At 44.2% G+C, this 17,269-nt stretch overlaps 1 protein-coding gene across 1 annotated transcript in view; it reads left to right on the top strand.

Moving 5' to 3' along the window:
- LOC105993073 (zinc finger protein 567) overlaps window positions 1–17,269 on the top strand; it is a 130,312-nt gene that overhangs the window by 98,735 nt on the left and 14,308 nt on the right. The window lies entirely within an intron of this gene.

The following is a 17,269-nucleotide window of genomic DNA, read 5'->3' as shown; positions in this document are numbered from 1 at the left end:
GGAAGTGGCTCTGAGGCTCAAGCAGTAGAGCACTCGCCTTGAGCTGAAGAGCGCAGGGACAGCGCCCAGGCCCAGAGTTCAAGCCCCACGACCGACCAAAAAAAAAAAAAAAAGAAGAAAGAAATTAGAAAAGTGAGCACAAGAGGTTTCTACCTCACACAACCACCCATGATTCTCGCAAACGTGGAACCAGTTTCCCACTAATTCTACAACCCGACACCCCTCCAAACCTTGGTCGTCCACCCCTCCAACCCACCTTTCCCACAACACCCATTCACAAAAACTCTCGTCTGCAAATCACAAGAGGTAAATTCCCCAGTTCGCCCTCCTTAAACCCGTCCACGGGTCCCGCCAATCCTTCCCTTCTGCCTCCTTGGAAAGGGTCGCATGCTAAACACCCACGTCTTTCAGACCCCAAACCCAAACTCACCAGTAGACAAAGACTGCCATAGGGAGCCAGGTACCGCGCCTGCGCACTATGTTCGTAGGCTGGAACTCAGAACCGTTCTTGGCCCGTCCTCCACTTTCTTTAAACTGCGAACTACACTACCCAGAAGTCTCAGGGGGCAGCGGTTACGCTTTCCGGCATCTTTTGACGTCAGAAGTGTGCGACTTTCCCACTCTGGGGATGGCAGGAATGCCCGGGAGCCGCGATTTAGGACTCAAGTTAAAATCTGTTTTTACCTGTGGAAGAGAGCAGTACCGTAGTCAGGTTAAAAAAAAAACAACGTGGGGCGGACTTTCCGAAAGGAGCTACAAGACGCGGTTACTAAATCCGAGGTCATACCTTGGCGGAGCATCGTCTTGCCGACCACTGGGCGTCTCTGAACTACATTTCCCAGAAGGCAGCGGACCGACCGCAGCTCTGCTCTCTCTCACCTCGCCTCCACTCTTTCCGACTCTGGGTACCTTTCACTCCAGCTATTACAAAGAGATGCCACGTGCAATGCCAGAGGTGAAGAGTTTTAGGGACCGGGGAGAGGACTGACAGTTTCGTCAGGGAGAAACTAGAGAATGTTGCGAAATTGTGTGACTATTGTGTTTTGATTCCCCTTGGTTCGGATGTAGTGATCTGATGTGAATGGGGTTGGGACTGCGTTACTGCGTGCTTCTCTTTGTATACAGGCATACGGAAGTTTGTGACTTTGTGGCTCTGTCACCGTGGGGATTGTGATTCTACAATCTCTTTTTTCTCTTCTAATTTTCCTGATCAAGGGGCGTGAACTCGGCCTGGGCACTGTCCCTCAGCTCTTCAGCTCAAGGCGAGCGCTCTACCACTTGAGCCACAGCGCTACTTCCGGTTTTCTGAGAGGTTTATTGGAGAGAAGAGTCTCAAGGACTTTCTTGCCCAGGCTGGCTTTGAACCGCATCCTCAGATCTCAGCCTCCTGAGGAGCTAGGATTACAATGATTCTGCAGTCTTTTGTGAGCAATCAAATGACTGTGGGTGTGTAACTTTTAGAGTCCCATTGTGTGAGTGACTGGACAGCCATGTGAAGTGAGGAGAGTGTTACTACCTGTCGTATACAATTATAGGTGTGTGTACAAGACAGCCTGGCCCCTTGACCCTAAAACGGAATTCTCTATTACACAGATGATCCCCTCTCACCATCCCATGGTGGCTGAGGGGCAGGCAGAGTACGCACAGTCCCAGATGAAGTCCGTTTGTACTCCCCTTTCCCATTTCATCTAAGAGAGTTCCCAGAGGAGAAGGAAATACTAGTTGCAATATCTAAAGGTCATGCGTAAAGGTGTCTTGGTAGTTTCTCTTTGTGCTGTTTTATTTTTTTCCAGGATTATTTTTTCCCCAAGATCTTTTTCCCCTTCTTGGAAATTACCTAACAACAACTAATAAAGTAATAACCTAGACTCAGTATTATTTCTCTTTGAAAATATTTTCCTGTGCTCCTAATTTTCTTTTTCTGTCGTATTTATTTTTGTGCCAGTCATAGGGCTTCAACTCTGGGCCCAGGAGCTGTACCTGAGCTTCTTTTGCTCAAGGCTAGTGCTTTACCACTTGAGCCACAGTATCACTTTCAACTTTTTTTTGTTTAGTTTAATGGAGATAAAAATCTCACGGACTTCTCTGCGTGGCTGGCTTTGAACCTCAATTCTCAGATTTCAGCCACCTGAGTGGTGGCTTAATTTTCCATTAATATGACATAGGGTTCATTTGTCTTGTGTGTTGAGTAGTTTTACTATGAACAATGTCTCCTGTTGCTTACTTTTCACTATGCACAGTATTTTTATGATGTCTGTCTGGTTGTTTTTTGTTTTATTGTGGTCCAGTTGTGGGGCCTGAACTCTGAGCCTGGCCGCTGTCCCTCAGCTCTTCAGCTCAAGGCTAGCGCTCTACCACTCGAGCCACAGTGCCACTTCCGGCTTTTTTCTTTTTGCTTATGTGGTGCTGAGGAATCGAACCCAGGGCCTCATGCGTGCAATGCAAGCGCTCTACCACTGAGCCACCTTCCCAGCCCATGATGTCTGTCTGATAACATTAAAGTCAGGGCAGTGACTACATTTTACTTATCTGGTCTTCCAGGAAACAGGCATTCCCCATTGCCTCTAATACTCTACAACTACAAGAAAGCTGAAATAGGGACTGGGAATGTAGTTTCGTGCTAGAGTGCTTGCCTAGCATGCATGAAGCCCTAGGTTCAATTCCTCAGTACTACATAAACAGAATAAGCCAGAAGTGGCACCATGGCTCAAGTGGTAGAGCTTTAGACCTGAGCATAGAGAGGCTCAGGGACTAAGCCCAGACCCCGAGTTCAAGGCTCAGGACCGGGAATAAAAAAAATAAAAAAAGGAAAGAAATGTACCCATTACCTTACTTATATAACTGTAACCTCTATGTATATCACCTTTACAATAAAATATTTTTTTTTTAAAAAATGGATGGCACTTTATTACTTGAACCATGGCTCACGCTTGTATCCCTAGCTATTCAGGAGGCTGAGATCTAAGGATCACGGTTAGGAAAGTCTGTGAGCCTCATCTTAAAAAACCACTCAGAAAACCGAAAATGGCACTGTGGCTCAAGTGGTACCATGCTAACCTTGAGCTGAAGAGCTGAGGGACAGCACCCAGGCCTGGAGGTCAAGCCCTACAACTGACAAAAAAAAAGAAATATATCCACTACCTTAACCTCTATCACCTTTACAATAAAATAATTTAAAAAAAAAAGGATGGCACTTTATTACTTGAACTGTGGCTCCAGCCCTCCTGACTTGTCCTGGGCTGGCTTCAAACTACAATGCTCCAGGTTTCAGACATCTGAGTAGCTAAGTACCACCAGTGACTGGCTATTCATTACTGGTTTTTATAGTGAAAATCAGAAACAAAAAACCTTCATCTACTCATTTAATTCAAATGTCTTCTCACCAGCAGAAACTTTCTGATCTCAGGTAAGGTGCTCATCTACCCAAAAAGGCCGTCCCATCTTGCTTACATTCGGGTTTTTTTTTTTTTTTTGGTCATTATGGTATCTCTGATGTTTTGTAAAGGATGAACTATGTCTAAAGGGCTTCCCACATACCTTGCATTCATCAGGTTTCTCTCCACTATGAATTCTTCGGTGTTCAGTCAGGGCCAAACTGTGTCTGAAGGCCTTCCCACACAACTTACACTCAGGATTTACACTATGCATTCTCTGAACACTGTGTATTCACTGATGTTGAGTAAGCTCACCACCTATGCTGAAATCTTTCTCACACTCATTACATTTATATGGCTTCTCAGCAGTATCTAGTCCAGTGTAGTCTAGCAATCTATTTAGGGATGAACTACTTTTGTTTTTTTTGGGTCCCGTCATGGGGCCTGAATTCTGGGCCTGGGCGCTGTCCCTCAGCTCTTCAGCTCAAGGCTAGCACGCTACCACATGAGCCACAGCGCCACTTCCGGCTTTTTTTCTTTTTGCTTATGTGGTGCTGAGGAATCGAACCCAGGGCCTCAGGCATGCAAGGCAAGCGCTCTATCACTGAGCCACCTTCCCAGCCCTGGGATGAATTACTTTTGAAGACCTTTCCACAGGACTTACATTCATGGGGTTTCTTACCTGTGAGAATTCTCTGATGCCAAGCAAGTTCTCTGTCTGATAACATTAAAGTCAGGGCAGTGTACTGCTTCTCACTGGTGTGAAGTCACGCATGTTCAAGGAGCTAGGAACTAATTCTAAATACCTCTCACAGGTGTTTAGATTTTTCACTAGTATGAACTCTCTGATGCCAGTCAGCTGTGAATGAAACCGGAAGTTCCTGCCACAGTGGGACGTTTGGAGGGTTTTTTGTTAGTGTGGATTTCTGATGTCAGGCAAGTTGTGCCTTGATTCTGAAGGATTTCCCACAGAATATGTATTCATAGGCTTTCTCACCATGATTGGCATTTTGACTGGGAAAACATTCTCCAATGCTACTGACGATCTTCCTGTATTCCTCATGGAACTTCCCACTGTGAAGAATTTTCAAGTATCCATCAAGATCTTCACAAAACTTAAACAAATGATCATATATTCCCATATATTTGGATGGTTTCACAACGGTGTGAATACTCAGTTGTAGTATATGTGAATTATCTATCCCAAAGGTTGTATTCATAGGTTTTCTCACCACTGTTCTCTGAAATTGATCAAAGTTTGAGTCCCAACTGAAAACATTCTCATGTTCCTTACATTCACAGGTCTTCTTCTTGGAGGTGATGTGAGAGAGCTGTAATTTTAGTGATAGGGCTTTGTCAGGCTGGATTTTTGTTTGAGTGAAACATTAGCTTCAGGTGCTAGAACTTGAATTTTGCTTTTGCTTTGCCATTCACTGAAAATGGAGCTTTCCAGGCCAATGATTTGATACTTTCCATTATTCCCAACTGAGAAGTGCTGTGACCAATGACACCCTTCCTACATATGAACTCTTGGTATCATTTTTGGACTCCAAGTCTAGAGGGGGAAGGGAAAGACAACTTCTTCATAAATGTGTCACAGAAATAAAACTTAGGAAAGAAAGGAGCAACATAGGAGATAAATGACTGGATAAAATACTTTAAGAAATCTAGAAAAAGATAGCTCAGAAAATGGTAACCGTGTAACAAAATCATACTACTTTCATAGACTTGAAATTTAGGTATCAATTATCACATAATAAGTATGTTGGTTAAGTACTAATGTCAGGAATTAATCTACAAAAAGTGAATCAAAATCAATAGATGTAGAACTGGTCATTTCTACCTTGTAGAGGAGCTAATGTACATCCATATTTCATAGTCCATAGTCCATATGTTTGTTCTTCTTAACTATAATAAAATCCAAACATTTTACCATAAATAAAAAGGTGCTAGCCAGGTGTCGTTGGTTCACTCCTGTAATGCTAACTACTTAGGAGGTTGAGATCTGAGGATTGCAATTCAAAGCTAGTCTGGGCAGGAAAACCAATGAGCCAGAAGTGGCACTGTGGCTCAAGTGGTAGACTGCTAGCCTTGAGCTGAAGAGCTGAGGGACAGCGCCTAGGCCCAGAGTTCAAACCCCAGGACTGACAAACAAAGAAAAAGAAAGAGGAAAGGAAGCAATGTATCTGAGGGCTGGAGGCTTGGCTCAAATGGAGAGCAGTTGCCGACCAGGGAGAGGAACCTGAGTTCAAACCCCAGTTACATCAGAGTGGCAAAATACATTTGATTCTATGAAATCATTTTACATGCTGCGGAATTATATAATTGGCCAAATGCATCTGTTAATTAATGAATCAGTGTACAAATGGAAAGAAATATCACTATTATTCTACACCCTCATCCCCTTTTTCAAGAAAAATATCTAAAGTCAAGTGCCAGTGGATCATGCCTGCAATCCTAGGTACTCAGGAAGCTGAGATCTGAAGATCATAATTTAAAGCTAGCCTGGGAAGAAGTTTGTCAGACTACTATCTCCAATTAACCACACACACACACACACACACACACACACACACACACACACAGCTGCGAATGGAGCTGAGGGTCAAGTGGATAAGGACTAGCCATAAGCAAAAAAGCTCAGTAACAATGCCAAGGCCAGGAGTTCAAGCCCCAGAACCAACACAAATAAATAATTAAATCTAAGAAGAATATGAAGAAAACTTTATTACAGAATAATATACTGTTAAAACTATATCCGTTTCCTTAGGCATTTAGGTTAGACAACATTTTACCATCTTTGGTATGTCTTGAGGACAGTAAATAACAAACCCAATCTATGTGTAAACTTAGGGCTGTGGAGAAGCTCAGTTTGCCAATGTGGCATTAAACAGATCCATCAGTTCTTTTTCTCAAGAATATGATAAAGGAGGATGTAGGGATCCCATTCCTGCAATTCATTTGCTCTTGATAGAAGTGTGAACACAGGAGTTCTGGAGATTATTTGGAGAATAGACAAGCAATAGTGGACACTCTTGTTTGGCTCTATCCTTCACAACATGTCACAAATTATGAGGAAGAGGTATTGACTCTTAATTGGAGCTATCCATGGAGGATTCAGAAGGGGAAAAAGCATTCATAAAGACATATAAGCCAGACCCCAATGGCTCACACCTGTAATCCTAGCTACTCAGGACGCTGAGATCTGAGGATCGTGGTTCAAAGCCAGCCCGGGCAAGAAAGTCAGTGAGACTCATCTCCAATAAACCACTCAGAAAACCAGAAGTGGCACTGTGGCTCAAGTGGTAGAGCGCTAGCCTTGAGCTGAAGAGCTGAGGGAGAGCGCGCAGGCCCCAGAGTTCAAGTCCCATGACATACAAAAAGAAAAAATGTATATACCAGCCAGCTACTCAGAAGGCTGAGATCTGAGGATCCTGGTTCAAAACCAGCCCAGGCAGGAAAGTCCAGGAGACTCTTATATCCAATAAACTACTCAAAAAAAAAAACCCTCAAAAGTGGAATTGTCACTCAAAACGGTAGAGCGCTAGCCTTTAGCAAAAGTAGCCCAAGGACAATGTCCAGGCTCAGAGTTCAAGACTCAGGACTGGCAAAAAAAAAAAAAAGGAAAAAATTGGAATAATGAAACATCCAGCCTTTCTTGAAGCCCCAACAAAGTAATTAAAAACACTTTCTTTACCAAACATCGCTGAAGTTAAACATACCCAGACTGAAGTATGGGGAAGACTAGAATATGGTCGACAACCCCCTACATCATAAAAGCCAAAAAGGCGGATGCTGGTAGCTCACGCTTGTCATCCTAGCTACTCAGGAGGCTGAGATTCGAGGATCAGTGGTCCAAGCCATCCCTGGGAAGAAAGACCACCAGATTCTTTCCTATGATTAACAAAAGAGCGGTAGGCAGTACCAAGGAGGAGAAGAGGAAGGAGAAAGAGGGAGGAGGAGGAGAAAGAGGGAGCAGGAGGAGGAGGACGAGGAGGAGGAGGAGGAGGAGGAGGAGGAAAGAAAGAAAGATGAAGGAGGAAAAATGAGGAAGATTTTTTTAAATTTTACGTCATTGCTGTCTTAGGGATGATATACAGCGGGGTTACATTTACATATGTCAGGTAGTAGTATTAAGGAGGAAAGAGAAGGGAAGAAAAGAGGGGCAGAGCAGGCGTCCGGGGTTCACACCTGTAATCCTTACTCGGGAGGCTGAGTCCCTGAGATTCATCTCCAATTAAAACATTTAAAAAGCCGCAAGGGGAGCTGTGGCTCGAGTGGTAGAGCCGCTACCCTTGAGCAAAGACGCTCAGGAATAGCGCATAGGCCTACAACCGCACAGAAAAAGAAAAAGAGAGAACTCGAGGGAAGAGGGGGCCACAGTGAGACAGTTGGCATCCGTCTCCAGCGTTGTCACAGGATCACCGGCTCGCGTCGGAACACCGCTCGGAGCCACTAACGTCACAACTGTCTCTGCCCCCGCTCGGCCACGGATCCAATGAGAATCAGCCAAACTGCCCCACCCCCGCCTCAGGTCCCGCCCGTATACCCGGGATCCAACCAGAATCAAGCCCCTCCCACCAGCGCGCCCTCCCACCAGCGCGTCCACGCCCACACGCTTCTTTCCTCGCCCAGGACGCTCGGGTCCGCACACCGGGCCGGTCGCAAAGTCTCACACATCACCAGCACCACCTCCGGGAGCAGACATCTGGACAAGCGAGGCTTCCGCTTTCACAGGCCTTATCCAGGTCCCGGGAACTCCGTGGGGCGTGGAAGGGGAAGAGTCTCCGGTGAGCTTCCTTTCCCACCCGGACCTGGGCCGCCCTAACTCACCACACAGAAAACAATGACCGCAAGGCCTGAGAAACGTGAACCCTACGCTTCAAGCGCAGGCTTAGGGGACTAAGGGAAAAAACACACACACACACAGTGGAAGTCTAAGCAGACCGCGATAAAAACCGAAGCTACGGCGCCCGTTAGCGGCAATTAACGCGCGTCCGACGCCGCGGCCGCGAAGACCCCTGGGAGCGCCCCCCTCGGCCGCGAGTGCGCAGGCGCACACGGCTCAGCGGGGGCTCCGGCAATGCTGTTGGGTTCCAGGCCTCCTGAGGAGGAGGAAGACCGAGCTGGATGCTCAGAAACCAAAGAACAGACTCGGGGCGTGGTACCCGATGGGGAGGCGAGGGAGGAAGCCGGGACTCCCAGCCAGGCCTGGTAATTGGGACGATGGCACCCAGACGCTCCGCTAGAAGGGCAGGGCCTGGGGCGTGGTCGGTGGGCGTGACCCGGGGGATGGTGGCCTTGACCTGGAGATTTTTACCTGTGTGACCCTTCCCCCGTGGAGGCTCTGACGCTGGGAGCAGGTCGCTGCATAACAGTGTGTGTGTGTGTGTGTGTGTGTGTGTGTTGGGGGTTGGCCAACCCCCATTCACACCTGCTGCATTTTGAATGTATGTCACTGGGACGTAACAGCTATTGTGAAAGGTGGACGCGTTGTTCTACTGTAGCCTCTGCGTGTGTCTTACTTCAAGATTGTGAGTCATATTTGAGATTGTGATTAATTTGTGATCTGTTCATGGTACATATTATGCACATATCGGTATGCCAAAAGGAAACTCACTTGTACAACTACTAATCCATGCTAATAAAAATAAGGTGGAGGAAATAAAGTGATTTATGAATGTGATTGATTTTGCCTAGAATTGTATAGTATGCTTGCTCTAGTTCTGAGTGAAACATGACCGGTATGACTTAGAGTTCTGAATGAATATAACTGCACGTGTTTTTGTCTTGTCATATGTGAAGTTTTTTAATGACGTGTCATAAATATTTAAGTGATTGATGAGCAGAAGTTTGTCGTTAAATTTACCTCAAAAGATTTAAGTCATAATGTAGCAAATGAAATAGGAATATAAGTACTGTATAGGAATTTCCATAATACCCAGTTGGTGATGCCATGCTAACTAAAAACAATGCATAGGAAATACACTGTGTTCCTTGAGGAAAGGCAAGAAAAACAGTGATTTTTTTATTTTTATTTATTTATTTATTTTTGGGTCCGGTTGTGGGGCCTGAACTCTGGGTCTGGGTGCTGTCCCTCAGCTCTTCAGCTCAAGGCTAGCACTCTACCACTTGAGCCACAGCACCACTTCCGGCTTTTTTCTTTTTGCTTATGTGGTGCTGAGGAATCGAACCCAGGGCCTCAGGCATGCAAGGCAAGCGCCCTACCACTGAGCCAACTTCCCAGCCCAACAGTGATTTTTTTTTTTAATCATAACTACCACATTCTTTTTGGTGGGGAGTTTGACTTCAGGGTCTCCTGCCACTTGAGCTACATCCCCAGTTCTCATTACTACTTTCAACACTTTCTATGTAAGTGAATTTCCTCTTGAAAATTCTAAGCTTGAAAAGTATTTGAGCTGAATGCCAATGGCTCATGCTTGTAACCTTAGCTACTGAGGAAGCTGAGATCTGAGGAACCAAGTTTCAAAGCAGCCTAAGCAGAAAGTCCATGATATGCTTATCTCCAGTTACCTAACAAAAAGCTGGAAATGGAGATGTGGTTCAAGTAGAATGCCAGCCTGGAGTGAAAATGCTAATGTAAGCACCCAGGGCCTGAGTTCAAGCCCCAGAACTGGCACAAAGAAGAGGACAGAGGGAGATGAAGGAAGAGTGAGGAGGAGGAACAGGAAGAGTCTGAATACAAAGATTTAGTTCACTGGTAGAATGTTTTGCTTAGCATGGACATCACTGGGTCCTAGGCACCTGGGTGGGAGGAACAGAAAGGAGTGTCAATTTAGGAAATTAAAAAAAAAATCTGGGGCTGGGAAGGTGGCTCAGTGGTTGGGTTCGATTCCTCAGCACCACATAAGCAAAAAGAAAAAAGCCAGAAGTGGTGCTGTGTTTCAAGTGGTAGAGTGCTAGCCTTGAGCTGAGGAGCTGAGGAACAGCGCCCAGGCCCAAAGTTCAGGCCCCACGACCGGACCCCCCCCCAAAAAAAAAATCTGTGAGAATAGAACTACACCATATACTATTAAGGAGATACAATTACAGGAAATAAGGGATGTCTTTAAATTTACTGATGGAAGCTTATTCTCCATAATAATTATATACTTTAGAACTACAAAATTTCAGGTGATGGGCAAAGATTTCAACTAAGCTGGATGCCAGTGGCTCACACCTGTTATCCTAGCTACTCAGGAGGCTGAGATCTGAAGATCACATGTCAAAGCCAGCTGGGGCAGGAAAATCCCCTGTGAGACTAATCTCCAATAACTATTAACCACTCAAAAACCAGAAGTGATGCTATGGCTCAAAGTGGTAGAGCACTAGCCTTTAGCAAAAGAGCTCAGGGACAGTACCCAGGCCCTGAATTCAAGCCCCATAGAAAATTGAAAATTTCAACTGTATTTGTTAATATCATGAACTTCAGGCTGACAATAAATTGACAGACTAAAAACAACTTGAAAGATTCTTGTGTTTTAGGGAAGATAGAAATAGAAATTAGACTTGTGAGCTGGACATCAGTAGCCACGCCTATAATCCTAGCTACTCAGGAAGCTGAGATCTGAGGATAGCGGTTCAAAGCCAGCCTGGGCAGCAAAATCTGTTAGCCTCTTATCTCTAATAAACCTCTTGAGAACCGGAAGTGGCACTATGGCTCAAGTGGTAGAGTGCTGGCCTTGAGTGAAGAATGCAGGGACAGTGCCCAGGACCGGAGTTCAAGCTTCATGACCAAATAAATAAAGTAAATATATAAATAAATTAGACCTGGGGAATTCAAAACAAAACACAAAATTTCCTTTCTAAGTTTCAACAGATTCCACAGAAATCTATTCTGCCTCAGCAAGAAACTAAGTTTCTGGTTAGAAGAGAGCAGGACTTGTCCATTTTCCCACTAACATGTGTCCTAGATTTATGTACAGGAAAAGAGTAGTGGAAAAGAGCAGTGATAATATAAATTAGTTAACTGAATTACTCTAGGAAATGTAACTAGTATTGTTCTCTCATGGCTCCTTGTGCTTTGCCTTTGTAGGACATTTACTTTTTTTGAAAGAAGAGCTCAAAAGACAAGGATCATCTCCTGTTGTCCAAGCCATGCCGAAGGTGAGTTATTTCCTGTTTTAGGAAATAGGATCACAGGAAACATTTGTTCAGCAATGTCACCTAAACTGCCTGGATATTTGGCATTGGTCTTCAGTGAGGTCCTAGATTGGGGTGAGGTATCCATAAGGCACAATATTTAACAACTCTTGGGATGGTGTGTTCCAAAATTTTGTGCTCTCAGTGCCTTCCTATCTTACCTATTCCAAACCCCATTCTCAGTTTCTCCATTTAAGCCTTCCCCCAAGTGCACCTTCTGATTATAGGCAGTATTTACATATTGTTTATGTCCCAGTCCTGGGACTTGAACTCATGGCCTGGCTGCTGTCCTTGAGCTTTTTTCTAACGACTACTAACAATTCATAATTGTGAATATGTTGGAAATGTACTTAGTCCATTCTGAGACCCAGTGCTTTGAAGGAACATAATCCAGTGTAATTTCATACTGCTTTTCCTTGATAGAGTTCAGAGACTGTTCCCTACTGTGCCTTTGGTTATTTCCTGAATTTACTAACTGGTGTTCTTCTCCCCGTGAACTTTTAAAAGCTGATGCCCTGTATTCCTACAAAACAAATCTGTTGTGAGTACAAAACCTTATATCCTCAACAAAGCCTCGGAGACCAAAATAAGATTTTTTTTTCTTCTTTGCATTGTGACATTTTACCATGTATATATTTCTCTCATTGCATCTGTAATGTCTACGAGTGCATGTATTTCCATGTATGCCTCTCTCCTAGCCTCTAACTTCTTATGAGCAGAATAAAGGTTTAACTGGTTTTGATCCTCCATAAACCAGATACATCAGAATAAATATGTAATTTCAGTTGATATGTTTAGCATGAGGTAATAAGTAAATACTGATAATGCATTTTCAAGGATTAAAAAAAACACAAAGTAAGAAAACTAGTGTGACCAGTAAATTTGGTCAGAACAAGGCCTTCAATATTTAGTTCTCACCCATTTCCGATCACTTCAGGATGAACTAGAGTATGCCCTTACAGGGACCAGTGTCATTCAAGGATATCACTGTGGACTTCACGGCGGAGGAGTGGCAGCAGCTGGACCATGCACAGAAAGCCCTCTATAGGGATGTGATGTTGGAAAATTATTGCCACTTCATATCTGTGGGTAAGGAAACACTCCTTGAATCTATCAGTGTCATATATATCCTAAGAGATACAGTGATTCCTAAAACATACAGAACTTTCAGAGATGAGAGGTAAAAGATCTCTTTTTATTAACAAAATATAATTATATCCTTTCTTGTCTATTACAGAGTACTGACTCTGGTAAGATGTTACTGTGTATGACATCTGCCATCTTGAAATTGTGTGTGTGTGGGGCTGGGAAGGTAGCTCAGCGTTAGAGTGCTTGTCTTGCAAGCATGAGGCCCTGGGTTCGATTCCTCAGCACCACATAAACAGAAAAAGCCGGAAGTGGTGCTGTGGCTCCAGTGGTAGAGCACTAGCCTTGAGCTGAAGAGCTGAGGGACAGCGCCGAGGCCCAGAGTTCAGGCCCCATGACCGGCAAAAAAAAAAAAAAGAAATTGTGTGTGTGTGTGTGAATACATGTGTATGTGAATGAACTCAGGGCCTGGGCACTGTACCTTAACATTTTCTTTCAAGACTGGCACTTTACCAATTGAGTCACAGCTCTACTTCTGGCTTTTTGCTGGTTAATTGGACCTAAGAATCTCATGGACTTTCCTGTCTGGGCTAGCTTGGAACCACAATCCTCAGATCTCGGCCTCCTTTGAAACCATATTTTTCTCTTCAACAGTTTGAAGGCCATACAGCTTAAATCAAATCTGATTTTTCGTTGTCAGGATTTCATATAACTAAGCCCGATATGATCCGCAAGTTGGAACAAGGAGGAGAGCTGTGGACACAGAGAATTTTTCCAAGTCAGAACTATGGAGGTGAGTCTGTACAGATAAAATTCCAGTGGAATAAACTCTCAGGTAATTGGCACCTTTGAATGCTTTTACAGATCTCCTGAGGTTTTTTTTTTTTTTTTTTAATCATTAGTAAAGTTTGAACTAGGCATTTGTGGGCGCCTTTCTGATGTGTCCTAAAAGGAGCTTTGTCAGTCTCAGTTCTTGTACTGAGAACCACAATAATCTGATCCCTTTTTTTTTTTCTCCTCTCTTTTTTTGTGGGTCATGGGGCTTGAACTGTGGGCCTGGGCGCTGTCCTTGAGCTCTACAGCTCAAGGCTAACGCTCTACCACGTGAGCCACAGTGCCACTTCCAGCTTTTTCTGTTTATGAGGTGCTGAGGAATTGAACCCAGGGCATGCGAGGTAAGCACTCTACCATTGAGCTACCTTCTCCACCCCTGATCCATTCTTTAGTTGTAATTACAACTTGCTTTGTGTGAAGCATAAATGCAAGTAGACAATTCAGCCCATTTATCCCACTCTACTAGCTTATAAGAATTGCCAGGTGGGGCTGGGAAGGTGGTTCAGTGGTAGAGCGCTTGCCTTGCATGCCTGAGGCCCTGGGTTCGATTCCCCAGCACCACATAAGCAAAAAAAAGCCAGAAGTGGTGCTGTGGCTCAAGTGGTAGAGCGCTAGCCTTTAGCTGAAGAGCTGAGGGACAGCGCCCAGGCCCAGAGTTCAGGCCCTTGACTGGACCCCCCCCCCAAAAAAAAAGAATTGCCAGGCATGGTGGCTCACACTTATAGTACTAGCTATTCAGAAAGAAGATTGATGTTCTAGGCCAGCACAGGCAAAATATTCATGAGGCCACTCCTACCCTCCATTATACGATAAAAATCTTAGTATATAGTACATATCTGTTATTCTAGCTATGGTGGGTAGCTTAAATAGGAAGATCAAGGTCCAGATTGTCCTGGATAAAAAGGGGCTGAGAGCATTGTTTAAGTGCTGGAGTACCTGCTTGGAAAGCTAAGTCCTACGTCCTGAGTTTAAACCCCAATACCACTGGAAAATAAAAAGATCTTTACTCATTTGCTTTTTATTCTTTCATTCTCATAATCTTTTTTTTTTTTTTTTGACATGGGGCTTGGCCTCTGGGCCTTGGCGCTGTCCCTGAGCTCTTCTGTTCAAGGCAAGCACTCTACCACTTGAGCCATAGCACCACTTCTGGTTTTCTGATGGTTAATTGGAGATAAGAGTCTCATGGACTTTATTGCCTGGGCTGGCTTTAAACTGTGATCCTCAGATCTCAGCCTCCTGAGTGGCTAGGATTACAGGTGTGAGCCACCAGCACCCAGCTTGCTATTTATTTGATCAAATGGCATTGTAATCAGTTTTGTTCCTTACTACCAAATTTTTAAAATTTTTATTTTACTTTATTGTAAGGGTGATGTCAGAGGGGTTACAGTTACATAAGTAAGGTAATGAGCACTTTTTCTTTCTTTCTTTTTTTTTTTTTGTCAAGTCTTGGAGGCTGAACTCTGGGCCTGGGCACTGTCCCTCAGCTCTCCAGCTCAAGGCTAGCGCCCTACCACTTGAGCCATAGCACCACTTCTTTTTTCTGCTTATGTGGTGCTGAGGAATTGAACCCAGGGCCTCATGTATGCAAGGCAAGCACTCTACCACCGAGCCAATTTCCCAGTCCATGACTACATTTCTTATAGAACATTGTTATCTCTTCCCCTACCAGAAGTTTTATCATGTGACAAATTCAACATGTTACTTACAGATCCCAGTTCTGTTAGCTAGCTAAGAAGCTAAAGGGTGCAGTAATCCACACAGATCTCTAACTTCTCACACCGTATAAGAGTTCAGGACCAACCATAGGTTCCATAACTTAAATGAACCCACCATTGCTGCTGTGGCCACAGTTGCTGATTACTATAGAGAAAGGTAAAAATCAGCCAAGAGAAAAAGCACATGAGGCAGAGTTCAGGGAAGTGTCACACATGCTGCTTCTATGCATTTTCTGGGAAGGTTGGAGCTAGCGTTGCTTTTCTGGGAACAGTGAGTATGAGGTACAGCAAGCAGGGAAGCACACATGTATAGGTTTTCACCTCAGCCTAATAGTTATACTTGTTACAATGCTCCCTTCTAGTACCCTTTAGTGGTTTACTTCATTATCTGATTCTTTTTTTTTTTTTGGTCCAGTTGTGGGGCCTGAACTCTGGGCCTGGGCGCTGTCCCTCAGCTCTTCAGCTCAAGGCTAGCACTCTACCACTTGAGCCACAGCGCCACTTCCGGCTTTTTTTTTTCTTTTTGCTTATATGGTACTGAGGAATCGAACCCAGGGCCTCAGGCACGCAAGGCAAGCGCTCTACCACTGAGCCAACTTCCCAGCCCCATTATCTGATTCTTATTCCAAGAAAAATCCCTCTTCCACCATTTGTCTCCTGCTCATGTATCCCTGCATTACCCTCTGTATGCAGTTTAGTTACAACATACCAAGTTTTCTTTTTCTTTTTCTTTTTTTTTTGGGGTCCGGTCGTGGGGCCTGAACTCTGGGCCTGGGTGCTGTCCCTCAGCTCTTCAGCTCAAAGCAAGCGCTCTACCACTTGAGCCACAGCGCCACTTCCGGTTTTCGAGTGGTTTATTGGAGATAAGTGTCTCACGAACTTTCCTGCCCAGGCTGGCTTTGAACTGCGATCCTCAGATCTCAGCCTCCTGAGTAGCTAGGATTAAAGGCATGAGCCACCAGTGCCCGGCTTGACAGCCAAGTTTTCTTTCTTTTTTTTTGGGGGGGGGGTCCGGTCGTGGGGCCTGAACTCTGGGCTTGGGTGCTGTCCCTCAGCTCTTCAGCTCAAGGCTACTACCACTTGAGCCACAGCGCCACTTCTGGCTTTTTTCTTTTTGCTTATGTGGTGCTGAGGAATCGAACCCAGGGCCTCAGGCATGCAAGGCAAGCATTGTACCAATGAGCCACCTTCCCAGCCCGACAGCCAAGTTTTCTTATGCTATTTTTCCTCATTTGAATGGTAGCAGGAATTGTGTTTATGGATTTAAATTTTTTTTTTTAATTTTCATTTATGTGGTACTGAGGAATTGAACCCAGGGCCTCATGCATTCTAGGCAAACACTTTCCCACTAAGCCATATTTCTAACCTGTGTTTATGTTTTGTACCTTTTCCAGATCAAAAGGTAATGCATTCTATTCTTTTCCTACACTACAACATCAAGACAGGGAGTTCTTGGCATATACATCCAATCCATAGCCTAACATAAAAGTTTATAGTAATCTTAATTGTATCTTTTTCCCTAGAAGATGAGAATGCTGAAGATGTTTTAGTGGAGCTCAAAAAATATCAAGACAAACATTCCAGATCTATTGTATTTATCAATCACAAAAAAATAATTAAAGAGAGAAATATTTATGGAAAAGGCCTCTGTCTAAGCAAGAACCACATTACTTCAAAAGCGCTCTGTGACTATAAACCTGATAGAAAATTTTTGAAAAACATTTCAGAGTTTATTAGAAATCTAAACCCTGTAAGAGAGAAGCTTGGTGAGAGTAACGGATGGGAGAAATCAGTCCTCAGTACCAAACACGAGAAAGTTCATCGCACAGTGAATCTCCACAAATCAACAGAGAAGGACTTCAGTGGAAAGCAGGAGATTGCTCAACATCAAAAGGTGCGAACTGCAGAGCCACCATTTGAATGTAATGAATGTAACAAATCCTTCTTCATGAAAAGAATGTTGTTTGCACACATAAGAGTTCATCAAGGAGAAAGAACCTCTGAGTACAATAAAGATGGAATTGCCTTCCTGGAAAAGTCAGATCTGAGTGGCCATTTGCATCATCTTATAGAAAAGAAGTCCTCTCCATACAACAAATTGCTCTGTAGGAAGTCTGG

This window comes from Dipodomys ordii, unplaced genomic scaffold (assembly GCF_000151885.1).
Source record: "Dipodomys ordii isolate 6190 unplaced genomic scaffold, Dord_2.0 Scaffold92, whole genome shotgun sequence".
Classification (NCBI taxonomy): Eukaryota; Metazoa; Chordata; class Mammalia; order Rodentia; family Heteromyidae; genus Dipodomys; species Dipodomys ordii.
The sequence above is the reverse complement of the archived record's forward strand: the minus strand, read 5'-3'. Positions and strand labels throughout refer to the sequence as shown.